Source organism: Nuphar pumila, chromosome 6 (assembly GCF_984573655.1).
Source record: "Nuphar pumila chromosome 6, dmNupPumi1.hap1.1, whole genome shotgun sequence".
Lineage (NCBI taxonomy): Eukaryota > Viridiplantae > Streptophyta > Magnoliopsida > Nymphaeales > Nymphaeaceae > Nuphar > Nuphar pumila.
This window is the reverse complement of record NC_143254.1, coordinates 87,700,342-87,714,312: the sequence shown is the minus strand read 5'-3', so window position 1 is coordinate 87,714,312 and position 13,971 is coordinate 87,700,342. Positions and strand designations below refer to the sequence as shown.

The 13,971-nt window shown below is 44.8% G+C and overlaps 1 pseudogene; it reads left to right on the top strand.

Moving 5' to 3' along the window:
• Positions 1-12,731: 12,731 nt before the first annotated feature.
• LOC149835050 (benzyl alcohol O-benzoyltransferase pseudogene) lies at positions 12,732-13,310 on the top strand (annotated as a pseudogene).
• Positions 13,311-13,971: the final 661 nt, after the last annotated feature.

Below are 13,971 nucleotides of genomic sequence, written 5' to 3'. Positions count from 1 at the left end.
TTTTTCATTGCTAACATATCCTCGTGATTAGGGTTCAACCCAAATCCCACTTATACGTGACGCACATTAATCTCTCTCTCTCTCTCTCTCTCTCTCTCTCTCTATATATATATATATATATATATATATATATATATATATATTTTGCTAGTGTGATATGGGTCTATCATCCAATACATTCATGAATCCATATTAGCTATCCGGATCCACCCAAAGGTCCGAAGCTTTAACATTATATTACAAGGATTTAAAACTTCCAGTGTGGATCCAAATAAATTACTATAGATCCAAAATACAAATTTTAATTAGACCCTTACCATTTCGATGTAAAATCTACATTAAGACATCAAAATTTCGATGTCAAAGATCTAAATAAGGAATTTTGGATCCAGATTTTTCAGGTACTAATTTTGAGATCCAAACATCTGGTAAACTATTATAGATCCAAATATAATGCTATAGATTCCATATAAAAAAATTTCCTTCTAAGACTCAATTTAAAATTCATGGATCCACTTAATACGCTTTGGATCCAATATCAAATCTACTATGATATCGAGGATCTGAACCATTAACTGGAATCTATTATTAGATTTTCAATTAAGATGTTCAGGATCCAATATCGAAGATTCAAATAGGATATCTGGGATCCAATATTGAAGATTCAAACAAGATATCTAAGATCCAAATAAGAATAAAAGATAAAACAATGAGAATATCCTCGTACCAACTTGTGAACATAAAATTCAAGTTTAATTAGGCAATAAAATTTTACAAGTGTTACATTATGTGATTAGGAATGGAGTTTTTTTTCCCTTGGTTATCCCCCCCCCCCCCCAAAAAAAAAAAATAAAAATAAAAATAAAATAAATCTTCAATTAGAATTATCCTCTCATGGACATACCAAAGCAAATGTGAGAAAATAGAACATGAAGCAAATGACAACTATTTTCTCATTGTTTTTTTGCCTGATTAAAAATTGCATAGGGCATATTACATTTCTAATTCACACAATTCCATGATTTGGAATCATATGGTCGGTGGCAAAGCAAACGTACCCTCAGTGTGTGTTTGATCGGACGCTGCAACGATCAAATGACAAACACAACAGACTCACACAATGTGTGGCATCCATGGAATGGTGAAACACCGTTCTACCCCCCGTTACATTGAGAATAGGATGGAAGAACACACTTAAAAAAATTGGGGGAGGGGGTCTACACCCGATCCTCTCTCTCAACCCTGTGTAATGGTCGGGCAGTGAGACTATTAGAGAAAGGCTGACGATGAGAGACCAACGACAACATCTAGGTCTCTCTTTTCCTCTCTCGCTCCTGTGCAATGGCCGAGTGGGGAGGCCACTGACGAAAGGCCAACGGCGACACCATGCTCTCTCTCTCTCTCTCTTCTTCTTCTTAGATTAGGGCTTTGATTAGAGTCCTGAATAAAAAAATTCATTGATTCGGGTTGTTTTTATTTTATTATATTTTTTCTTTGATTCTCTAGTTAATTTGATTAGGGTTTTTCTTTGATCTGATTAGTTTTTTTTTATTTGATTAGCGCTTTGAATCAAATTTCTTAATTTAGGGTTTTTTATTTAAGTTTTTATTAGGGATTTGAATCAAATTTCTTAAATTAGGACTTTTTATAATTAAATTGATTAGGGCTTTTCTTTGATTTGATTAAATTTTTGGTCGCTAATTAGCTACAGAACTTATTTGTCGCTACTTTCGTCGCTAATTTGCGATAGATTAACGACAAACATGATCTATCGCGAGTTCGTTGCTAAATAAGTATAGATTTGGTTTTGCGACGGACATTATCCATTGCTATTTTAGCGACGGATTAGCGAAAAATATTTTCCATCGCTATTTTAGCGACGGATATTATCCGTCGCTAAATTTTAAAAATAAATAAATAAAAAATTTGCTCCCTGCCGGTCGAAATTCTGGCAGCAATAGGCTGAACTTGTACCACATCACACAACCACTACGGGGTCTTCTGCACAAAACCAGTGCGCTCTCTGGTGCCCTCTCGACCTCGTTCCCCACTTGTCCAACCTGGCCTGCCACTGCAAAGAAAAGCAAAAGTCGTATCTCATCCATAACGATACACACACACACACACACACAGAGAGAGAGAGAGAGAGAGAGAGAGAGAGAGAGAGAGAGAGAGAGAGAGAGAGAGAGAGAGAGAGAGAGAGAGATGCACACACCTTTCGTCGTCAGCGTCAGAGAGGATGTATTCGGCGATCTCGCTCATCGCCTCCCTCAAGCCCTTCACCTCCTTCCCTTCGGATCAGATCTCGTGCACCCGAAATGTTGTTTCAAAGGGTCCGTTCTAGCGTCGAACGTGGGAAGGATCGACGCGGTAGAAGACGAAAAGGATCTTGACAGCATTTCCGCACCATGCGACCGCGGCCAGACCCGCGAGGCGCCGCTCTGAATTTGCGTAGGATCCGGTGATGACGGGGATACAAGCGACCAATCCCTCCGCCCTCTCCCCGCCACCATCTGATTCCTCCGCGAGAGCGCGGATGCCCTTGAGATGAAGGGTGTCGCATAGACGCACCGTAAAGCTCCTGCCACCACAGCGGCCCTTCTCCTCCTCCCTACTGAAGTTGAGGAACACTCGCAGCTCCGGTGATCAGCCCATAGAGAGTTGCAGATCGCTGGTTATTCTGGCGAGAGTTCTCCCATCTGGCAGACCTTAGCGACCTCAGATTCTGGCTGTCACCTATGAGGTTTCTTGGGGAAGCCAGACGACCTGAAAGAGAAGCATGGCGTCTGACGCTTTAATCGAACGATTGGTTTAAATTTCGCACGGGGAGCGATGGAAAATTTTGCGTCCTAGATGAGTCAGTTTAAATCGAAAAGTAGCGACAGATTTGAGATGAAAAAATTCCGTCGCTAATTAGGGATGAATTAGAGACAAAAAAATTCCGTCGCTAATTAGCGACAGATTAGCGGCAAAAAAAATCCATCGCTAATTCCGTCGGTAATTAGCATTTTTTCTTGTAATGTTTGGTGACGAAAAAATATCGTCGTTAATCCGTCGCTACTTAGCGACGGAAAACTTTCTGGCGCTAAGTTGTGATGGAGTTTGAGACATAATTTTTCTGCCGTGCATTCGTCGCTAATTAGCGACGGATTCGCAGTGGAATTTTTTTCGTCGCTAATTTTGCAAATATTTTGAATGTTAGCGACAAAGAGTTTTCTTTCGCTAATCCATCGCTAAGTCACGACGGAAAAAATCTGTCACAAATTTCCGTCGCTAATTAGCAATTTTCTTGTAGTGGCATACCAAGTGTCTATGTTTGTGTATGATTTCAAAAACCGCATAAAAATTTAGGGGCAAACGGATCAGGTTTGGTTGGATATTGATCCAAATCTGACACATTATATATGTATATGGATCCTTTGACAAGATCCAAATGTGAAATCATATCGGTTTCTGCTCTACTTAATCAAATTACTTCACAAAGGTTCTTTGTTGAATTTACATCAGGATTTGGAACTGATGTGGTCCGGTTGCATGTTGCTTACATGTAAAAGGCTTGTTTCGACCCCTTTTTTTTACCAGATTTATATTAGTATCATATATATTTGAATCTCATTCTGATCTGGACTGGCATTTAGATCCCTTCGATGCATTGTGGCTTAGGATTTGAATCTAGCACGATCTGGCCCATATCTGACTCGTTTGGACCCATGGCAGTGAAGTTTTTTTTAAAAGGCATGCTGGTGTTAGGCACAGCCTACCAGTTATGCAATTATACCATTGGGTTTTGAACCTGCACTGTCCCAACACAAGGTAACGTGCACTAGCTGCTCCTACGAGCGGATTCCCCCCCCCCCCCTTGGTCATGTCCATGAAGATTTTCGTCACAGTAGTATTCCCATGCTTTTTATATTACATGAATATTTAAAATTCCTAAGAAAAGTTATACCCACTTTCAGATGTGGCCAGAAGAAACAACCCTCAATCTGTTCGAAAGCCAGACAAAGAAGGGAAAATTCTGCATGAAACATGAAAAGCAGGTTCTTTCCATGCTACTCGGAAAGCATGAAAGGCTGAGAGATGATGGAGAAATTTCTTTTTCATATATATATATATATATATATATATATATATATATATATATATATATATATATATATATATATATATATATATATATATATATATATAGAGAGAGAGAGAGAGAGAGAGAGAGAGAGAGAGAGAGAGAGCCGAAAGAGGATCAACATTATCACACATGAAGATCAACAAAATGTTGAACCCATGAACCCAACAAAATAGAAAACAAAACTAAAATATAGAAAAACAAAAGCAAAAGGAAAAGAAAAAGAAACTACAGCCAGCTAGCAACAAACAACAAAGCCAAGCTCAACCAGGATCCTCTGGAAAAGAAGGAACCACCGATGAGTGAACGTTGTTCAGACGGAAGGAGAGGTCTCTAAGATGCATACGTAGAATCGCGTATACATCAACCAAGATTTTATGGACAAGATTGTTAAGGATGACCGGAATTTGATGGAAAGTAGTATCATTGTGTGCCATCCAAACAAACCACCAAGTAATAAGCAACCATGTCTTCCAGATCAGTCTCCACCGCTTGCAACGTCTCATTTCAATAGGGCCTAGGAGCAGATCAAGCGCAAAAGACTCCTCTTTAACAATTACGTTCGGAGATCTCCACGTGCTATTAAATAGGGCCACGAAGATTGGGCAGGACCAGAATAAATGAAAAGTAGTTTCTTCAGCAGCTTGACACAACACACACCAACTTGGGAACTGAAAGCCCAACTTCTTTAAATAACTGTGAGTCTGAACCCTATCATGCAAAATTAACCAAGCCAAGACCTAAGATCTTGGGGTAGGGCCCTTACCCCATAACACACACTCAAGGAACCAATCTGCCCCTGGGGGGAGCAATGATCTATACACTTTATTGGTGTGGAACGCACCATTTGGTGCAATAGCCCAATGCAACCACTGATCATAATTACCTGCATCCCCAATTTGATCTCTGAAGGACGATAAGGCTCTCAGCCACATGCTTCGCAAGTGCGAGATCGCCAGCCCCCGGGTTCCATGATGAAAGTTAGATAAATCAGGAGCACCATATTTAGCATGAAGCAAACGAGCACAAGGAGAACCTGGTTGATGGGCCATCCAACATTGTTTGGCCACAAGAGCAATACTCCTCTGTCTTGGAGCAAAAACACCTAAGCCAGCCATACGCTTAGGTAACACCAACGTTCGCCAACCAACCAAATGGCGCTTACTCTTAAGCTGACACCCAGACCAAAGAAAATCCGTCATTAAACAACAAATCTGCTTCTCCACGCCCACAGGCATCACGAACATTGACATGAAGAATTCAGGGATAGAAGAAAGAACATGTCTGATTAAAGTCAGACGGCCAGCAATGGAGAGATAAGACGCCTGCCACGAAAAAAGCTTGTTTTTCACTTTTTGAATAGTTGGAGCCCAAGCAGCGGAAGATAGGCGCTTCACTTGTAACGGCATGCCCAAATACGTCATCGGCAACTCAGAGATTGCACAATTGAAAACCCGTTGACCCGCTGCAAGCATAGGATACTGAACATTGAACATAGTAATAGAGCATTTGCTATCATTTAGGGAAAGCCCAGAAAGAGAAAGAAAAAACTGGAGAATAAGCTTGAATCTAAGCATTTGTTGCACGTTTGCTCGCCCAAAAATAATCATATCATCAGCATAAATAAGAATATGGTCTGAAAAATCCGGAAGATCTAGAGGATCTATCAGGCGCTTCTCCGCAACACGCTTGAGCAACACCACGAGACCCTCAGCAATGACATTGAACAACAAAGGCGATAGAGGGCAGCCTTGCCTTAGTCCACGCCCCAATTTAATCTAACCACCTCTAGTGCCGTTAATCTTAATCATGGCCTGAGCATTAGAGACCAATTCCCTCACCCACCCAGAAAAATGACGACCAATGCCAAAATTGGATAACATTTGAAATAAGAAGGGCCAATGCACAGAATCAAAGGCTTTATGAAAATCTAATTTAAAAGAAAAATAGGCCTGACCACTAAGATGTAAGGAGTGAATGACTTCAGAGGCCAAGATGAATGAATGTTGAATCCTCTTATTGTGGATAAAGGCGAATTGAGAGTTCGAAAAAATTTGGTGAGCCACGACCTTCAACCTATTAGCCAACACCTTGGCAATCATCCGATAAAGGGTACTCATAACAGAAATCGGGCGAAACCTAGAGATATCAGTAGTAGCATCATCTTTCGGAATTAAAGAAATAATTGCCAAGTGGGTTTGAATAGGCAATCTGGAGTTGCGATAGAACTCATCAAACATGTTAATAACATCAGGCTTCACACAAGGCCAAAAAATTCTGAAGAAATCCACATGAAACCCATCATAACCTGGAGCTTTCCACCCTGACAAACCTTTGATTGCCCTAAAAATCTCATCTTCAGAGAACTTCATTTGCATAATTCTAGCTTGATCTTGCCGAATCGAACCAACAAAAATATGACCAATGACACCATTCGCAGTAAGTGAAACCGAATATAAATCTTTGAAATACTGAGTGACAGCTGAAATAACGTGCTGATTAAGGAACAAAACATTCCCAATGGTGATTGATGGGATGACATTCCTCCTATGACGATGAGAAGCATATGAGTGAAAAAATTTAGTATTACCGTCTCCGGCCGCAAGCCATTTCACCCTTGCCTGTTGCTTCCATTTAATTCCCTCTTTGACCCTCCAGTTCTTCAAAAGCGTTGATAACTCAATAGATCTGGCCTGCAAACTTTGCAAGTGTGAATCAGATAGAGACTCCGGGGAAGACATAGTTTGATACAATGCTGAAATCTCTTGCTCCCAAGCAGTCATTTGCTGAAATTTAACCACGTCTCGATTATGTAGCCAAACTTTGATATCCTTAGCGAGACGAGACAGCTTCTCATGACACCGGATAGCTGGCCACTGCTCATTGGAGGGCTTCTTCCAAGAGTCTGAAATAATAGTATGAAAATCTTGCTCCTGGAGCCACCATTGTTCAAACACAAAACTCCTGGCGGAAGTAAAACCACCCCCCTAAGTAGTGATTAATTGACCATGGTCCGAGATAGAAGGAGCCAGCAAGACACATTTGACATGTGGAATGAGATCCAGCAAATTTGGAGTGACAAAAACCCTGTCAAGAACTCTGCAGAATGGGCGAATTCGCCTATTCGACCAAGAGTAACGCTCCCCACTAAAAGGAATTGGGTAAAGGTGATGCCGATGAACAAAATCTTGAAAACCTCGCATAGATGAATTGGGAAGAATGGGGTTATTAGAATCATGAATAGACAAAAGGCAATTAAAGTCTCCCATAAGAAAATGGTACTCCCCGTTTGAGACGACGATCCTATTTAAGTCGTTCCAGAAAGCAGGCCTCATGACAGCGTGATTAGGGCCATATACAACAGTGACCACAACCCTCCTGCCACTGTCTTGCAAAGTGAAGGCAACAGACAAAGAAAACAGACCCATGTCCAGTTGAGAAATATTTAAAGATTGTTTCCCCAAAATAAGGATACCACCGACATGGTTGACCGCAGGCTTAAAAAAATAGTCAGCACCCCTCCATATACTAGAGGCAACAAAGCGAGAAACTTCATCCATCTTAGTTTCACAAATAGCAATCAGATCAGGCTTCTCCTGACTAACCCAATTCACCAGAAACCTACGCTTAGTGGGGTAATTCAAGCCCCTGATATTCCAGCAAAGAGACTTCATGACACACAATCTGGAAAAATCCGGGGTGTGTGTGACCTCGCTGACCTTCGTGGAGACCTGCCATCGAAAGTCGTAACATTGAGTGGGTTGCTCCTCTTGCTTCTACTACCACTGCTAACTTGCCGGTGCCGAACAACCCCCATACGCTCAGTAGCCCTCGAAGGACCGCGAGAATCACCCCTTAGATCAGAGACAACATCAAGTGAAGGACCTAAGGAGCCACCTAGGATAGTAGAGACTACCGAAATGGTAGATACCATATCGACAGTTATATGATGCAGCTGAGATGAGGAGAGAGAGATATCAAGCATCCGGGCCGCCTCTTCAACCTCAACACCCAAGGGCGACAGAGGGGGGGACTGTCGAGGAACAGGTGGAGAGGAAGGAAGAGCCTCACACCTCCAAGAACTACACACAGAATCAGTGACGGTAGATGCAGTAATAGTGGCCTCAGTAACGACCGGCGATAAAGGAAAAGGAACCGATATACCAATAATCATGCATCTGTGAGCCTCAGTCGAACGAGCATTAAACGCCATAATGTGAACCGCCATATAATCAAAGCGCCTCAATGGAAAAATAATAAAAGACGATGACAAAATTGACCTTTTTTCACCTTTAGCATGACTGTTTAACCGAGTTACCAATCCACCTCGAGAAGGGGCGCTAGTCGTGTAAGGCACAAAGTCACTAACAGATAAACCATGATGGGCATGAGCATGTGGAATAATGATAGACTTATCACCAGTAGGATAATATTCAGAACTAGTTGCGGCAGATATCTTAGGGCTCCCCAGCAGCACGTTCGACGGCCGTTGAAAGCGAGAAGCGAGAAGTCGAGCAGACGTGCTGGGTTTGGCAACGAACGTCGAAGATGTAGATGATAAAGCCGGAACCGTATTAGAACAAGATTTCCTGGTAAGCTGCCTTGGCAGAGCATGTGATAACTGGACCGGGACCCAGATAGTCCCAATCTTAATGGCATGAAAAGAAATCTGCGGCTCCTGAAGATCTCCAATCTGCACCCATGACGAAAAAGAAGTACGTCGCGAAGGTCGCTTAGAACTCTGACAGGCAAAGTGGGTCCCCAACACAGAAGGTTCGTTGGAGTCAAGAGGCTTCCCGGTTGAATGTTGGTGAGGAGCATTTATTCGCTTTCGCTTCCAAAGAGGATGACGACCAGCAAGGAAAGATGAACCACACCTATGGCAGTCAAAGCGTTTCTGAAAATTCAAGGACAAACATGATGCGCACCACCAGTCTCCCGGTCTAGCGCGTCGCAACCGAGATCTTGTGCGAAGGGCACAAAAAGAGCGTTGCCATGAAGATTGAACCTGCTGCCAACCCCGATCAGCGACCCAATGCGGAAGCTCCCGAAAAAAGAAAGGTGGGTCAAGCAGCGCCATGATAGAACAGGCTTCGAGAGGCTCTCTCCTAACGACACGGATAAATTTTCTGACGTTCGAGATATGAAGAGAGCCCGCATCCAAGCATGAACCAAGGACATCCGAGAGATTGAAAAATAATTGATGCTTGAGTCTGAAAGGCAGATCAACATCGAAACCCCACCGTCGAAGGGTGAATGCTGTGCCCCAGTCATTAAGAGCATCCTGAATGAAATGGAGGGCCCTCTGGTTGCCGGAGGGACGTTGGACGGTTGCAGAGGGGGGTCGAGGCGATTGCAGCTGGTTATGTCTCCGATGCGGTGAGGGAAGACGCTGAAGAGGTCCGACGATGGTGGCTCCGATGCAGTGAGGGAGGACGCTGCAGAGGTCCGGCGATGGTGGCTCTGGCACAGCGAGGGGCGTCGTGCAGGGGAGGTCTGCCGACGGTGGCTCCTTAGCGGCAATGAGCGTCGCTGCAGAGCCCGCACGGAGAAGGTCGTCACCACCCACGATCGTTCCTCCCTTTCCACTGTTTGGGCATCTCCCACACGCAGCAGCGAAGGGAGAAGAGGGGCGGCTTCCAGCGGCTGTCCACTACGGCGGCAATATGAGGAGGAGAGGAGGGCAGCACTAGAGGTGGAAGTGCACGCCGGTGATGGTGGCTATGCAGAGAGGAAAGACGCTGTAGAGGTTCGGCGATGGTGGCTCCGAAGCAGTGAGGGACGACGCTGCAGAGGGTGACCCTAAGGTCTGGCGATGGCGGGGCGTAGCTGTAGAGGAGGTCGATGGATGGAGGCGCTGCTTTGGCGAGGGGATGAGGGAGACGATGATCGGGTGAGCTGGCGAGGTTTAGGGAAAGAGTCAGTGAGAGAGAAACGGGGCATCAGGGGGTTCGAAGGGAAACAGAGAGGTAGGAGTCGTCAAGGGAAAGCTAGGAGGTAAGGGGGCTCCGGCGTGCCTCGGCGAGGGAGGGTCGGGGCTCAGGTGAGCGTGCCGGGGCCGGTGTGTTTCATGGAGACACGGGGGCTCAGGGTCGGGGTCATCCTAACAGAGAGAGAGAGAGAGAGAGCAGAGCGAGGTAAGGGGGCTCCGGCGTGCCTCAGGCGAGGGAGGGTCGGGGCTCAGGTGAGCCTGCCGGGGCCGGTGAGGTTCAGGGAGACACGGGGGCTCAGAGCAAGGTAAGGGGGCTCCGGCGTGCCTCAGGCAAGGTAGGAGTCGTCAGGGGGAAAGCTAGGAGGTAAGGGGGCTCCGGCGTGCCTCAGGCGATGTAGGAGTCATCAGGGGAAAGCTAGGAGGTAAGGGGGCTCCGGCGTGCCTCGGCGAGGGAGGGTCGGGGCTCAGGTGAGCGTGTCGGGGCCGGTGTGTTTCAGGGAGACACGGGGGCTCAGGGTCGGGGTCATCCTAACAGAGAGAGAGAGAGCAGAGCAAGGTAAGGGGGCTCCGGCGTGCCTCAGGCGAGGGAGGGTTGGGGCTCAGGTGAGCGTGCCGGGGCCGGTGAGGTTCAGGGAGACACGGGGGCTCAGAGCAAGGTAAGGGGGCTCCGGCGTGGAGAGAGAGAGAGAGACGCGGAGGCCTTTGCTCTGATTTCTAATCTTTTGCGTTGATAGCCTTTGTTCGACGCTTCCCTTCTTTTGGCCTAAAACTTGTAAATTCCAAGTTTGGCGTTTGTGGGGTGCGTCAAATTTCTTTCATTTACTTTTCCATTTTTTTGTTATTGATTTATAATGACGTCGATTAGCAATTTAGCATTAATAGTGAATGGATTTTTGTGCTTTTAGTTGGGTTATGTGAGAATGGCGCGAGAGTAACAGTTGATGAAGTTTTTGTCCACACTGATCATATGCAAGATCAGCAGCTGCCGTGCATTAAAGGAATGGTATTTTTTCACTCAGCTTATTAGCAGCGGTCAAAGGCCACGCTAATATACCTAGATCAACGTTGGGCACACGGTTGACCGCGCATCTGACCTTCTGAGGGTCTGATGTTACTCTCAACCTTATGCACACATTTGAATTCACCCTAATTTGGATTTCTGGCTCTACCTCTGCTGACAGTCTAACGCCCTCGCTCAAATATGGTGATGGCAAGGTGCCACTCAGTCATTTGTATCCAATTTTAGCTGTCATGGTTGGTATAGAGGGCAGATAAGGTGTTATCACATTGCACACTAAAGATGTGACGCTGCACCGTAGCGCCCTCCATCTTACTGTTCCATGTGATTGCATCTGATCCTCATTCATTGGTGTATATAACCCATGGAACTGTGCTCCATTTTCTCAGGTTTAGTGCATCACCAACATTATCTCGTCTTCATTGGAAAACAAGGGAGGATTCTCAATTTGTAAATACATAAAAGTGGGCCATGGAAGGGAGGCACATCCTTCTCAAATCCTGAGTGACCGCTATTGGCATTAGGTATTGTAGTTGTTTTCATGTAACATTAGTAACATTGCCAAATCTAGGGTTGCAAAGTGGTAAGATATTTACCCGGATCACCTTGTTCTAACTTTCAATAAGAATACGGGCGTTGCAGGAAATGTAATCATAGAAACGATCAGTGTGGATCTTGCTCAGAGTATCGAATTCTCGAAGGAAGGGGACCCATAACGGAGATTCAACTCAGCTGTTAGACATTATACAACTTTGAAAGGGTTACAATTAGTTAGGATTACTGTAAATCACATTTTTTTTTGTAAAAAAACTTGCAAAGTCAGCTAGAGGGGTCGGCCTAACCCCAAACTTGAAAAGATCATCCCTCAGATTGACACCCATTGATAGAATGGTGAATTTTGTATACATGGTACTGTTATTTTTTTATTAATGAACTGGCACTACAAGAAAATTGTTAATTAGCGACGGAAATTAGCGACGGATTTTTCCCGTCGCTACTTAGCGACAGATTAGCTAGAGATAGAATCTGTCGCTAATTTGCGACGGATTAGCGAAGAAACGACTTTTATCGCTAATCTGTCGCTACTTAGCGACGAATTAGCGACTTCATGTTTTTGTCGCTACTTTTGATTACAAGAACACCAGTTTAGCGACGGATTTAGAGAGGGAACTCTGTCGTCGCTAATCCGTCGCTCATTAGCGACGGATTAGCGACAGTATATATTTCGTCGCGGTTTTTGTATTTTGATTTAGCGACGGTTTAGCGACGGAATGTTTCCGTCGCTAAGCCGTCGCTAAATATCGCGTAAATCCCTAATCCCATCCCTCTTTCTCTGTATTGCTCCCTCCCGCCCGTCGGCTCTCGCCACCGTCCGGCCACCGCCGCTCGCCAGCCGCCGCTCCCCGTCCACCGCTCGCCAGCCGGCGCTCGCCAGCTGCCGCTCCCCGTCAACCTCCCGCCACCGTCCGGCGAAGCGCAGGTAATATTCTTCTTCTTCTTCTTCTTCTTCTTCTTCTTCTTCTTCTTCTTCTTCTAAACGCAGGGGGTACGCCCCTTCCCTGCCGGAAACGGAGGGGGTTTAACCCCCTGCCGTGCTTTCCGGCAGGGGGGGTCGACCCCCTGCGTTTCCGGCAAGGGGGGTCGACCCCCTGCCTATGGCGGTGCCGCACTGCCGGCCTCCAGCCCGATCCGGAGGAGGAGGTTCGCCTGTTGTGCATCTTCAACGCGCGGTCCCGGTACATTCCGCCGCTGCCGCAGGGGTACTACGGCAATGCCTGATAGTAATCCCGGCAGCTGTCTCAATAGCGGCGAAGCTCTGTGCGAACCCACTAGGTTATGCAGTGGAGCTCGTGAAGAAGGCCAAGGAGGAGGTGACAGACGAGTACATGAGGTCAGTGGCGGACCTCATGGTGCTCAAGGGCCGGCCTAACATCACGGTGGTCCGCACCTTCGTGGTCTCGGACATCAGGCATGCCGGGTTCAGCGAGCTGGACCTCGGCTGGGGAATGTCGGTGTACGGCGGTCCAGCCAAGGGCAGTGACGGCCCAATCCCCGGCTTGGTTAGCTTCTACGTCAACTCCAAGAATAACGAAGGGGGAGAAGGGATGGTGATCCCGATTTCCTTGCCTGCTCCAGCTATGAAGATCTTTGAACGGGAGCTCAAAAAGATGCTGTACGGACCCGCCCCGGATCAAAAGTCCACAGAACCTGTTTTTATCTTATCTGCTTTGTGAATAAAGATCAATTCATTGCCAAACAAATTTGTTATGAGATACCTACGTTGCCTATGTGATCTGTTTTGAAAAGAATTTTTGTTATGGATACCTATGCTGCCCATGTGATCTCTTTTTAAAAAAAAATTGTTATGAGATACCTATGTTGCCTATGTGATCTGTTTTGAAAAGAATTTTTGTTATGGATACCTATGCTGCCCATGTGATCTCTTTTTAAAAAAAAATTGTTATGAGATACCTACGTTGCCTATGTGATCTGTTTTGAAAAGAATTTTTGTTATGGATACCTATGCTGCCCATGTGATCTCTTTTTAAAAAAAAAAAAAGTTATTATGTGATCCCTATGTTGTCCATGTGATTAGCTTGAAAAAAAATTTGTAATATGTGTATATAAGATGTCCATATGGTTTTAAGTGTAGTTTGCATATATGTTGTCCATATGGATTTTAAGTTGAATTTTTTTTTGTAATGTATATATACAAGTTGTCCATGTTGTTCAATTTGTTAGTTTGTTAATGTCTACTGGTAGTTAGTTTTACTTCAATTTGTTTTCTTGAAATCTGGTTAGTTAGAGTATTTCAATCTATTAGTCTTTTATAATTATATTTTTCTTAGATAGATTGGTATTTAATGTTCTCACAATCAGTTAGTTAGATTAGGG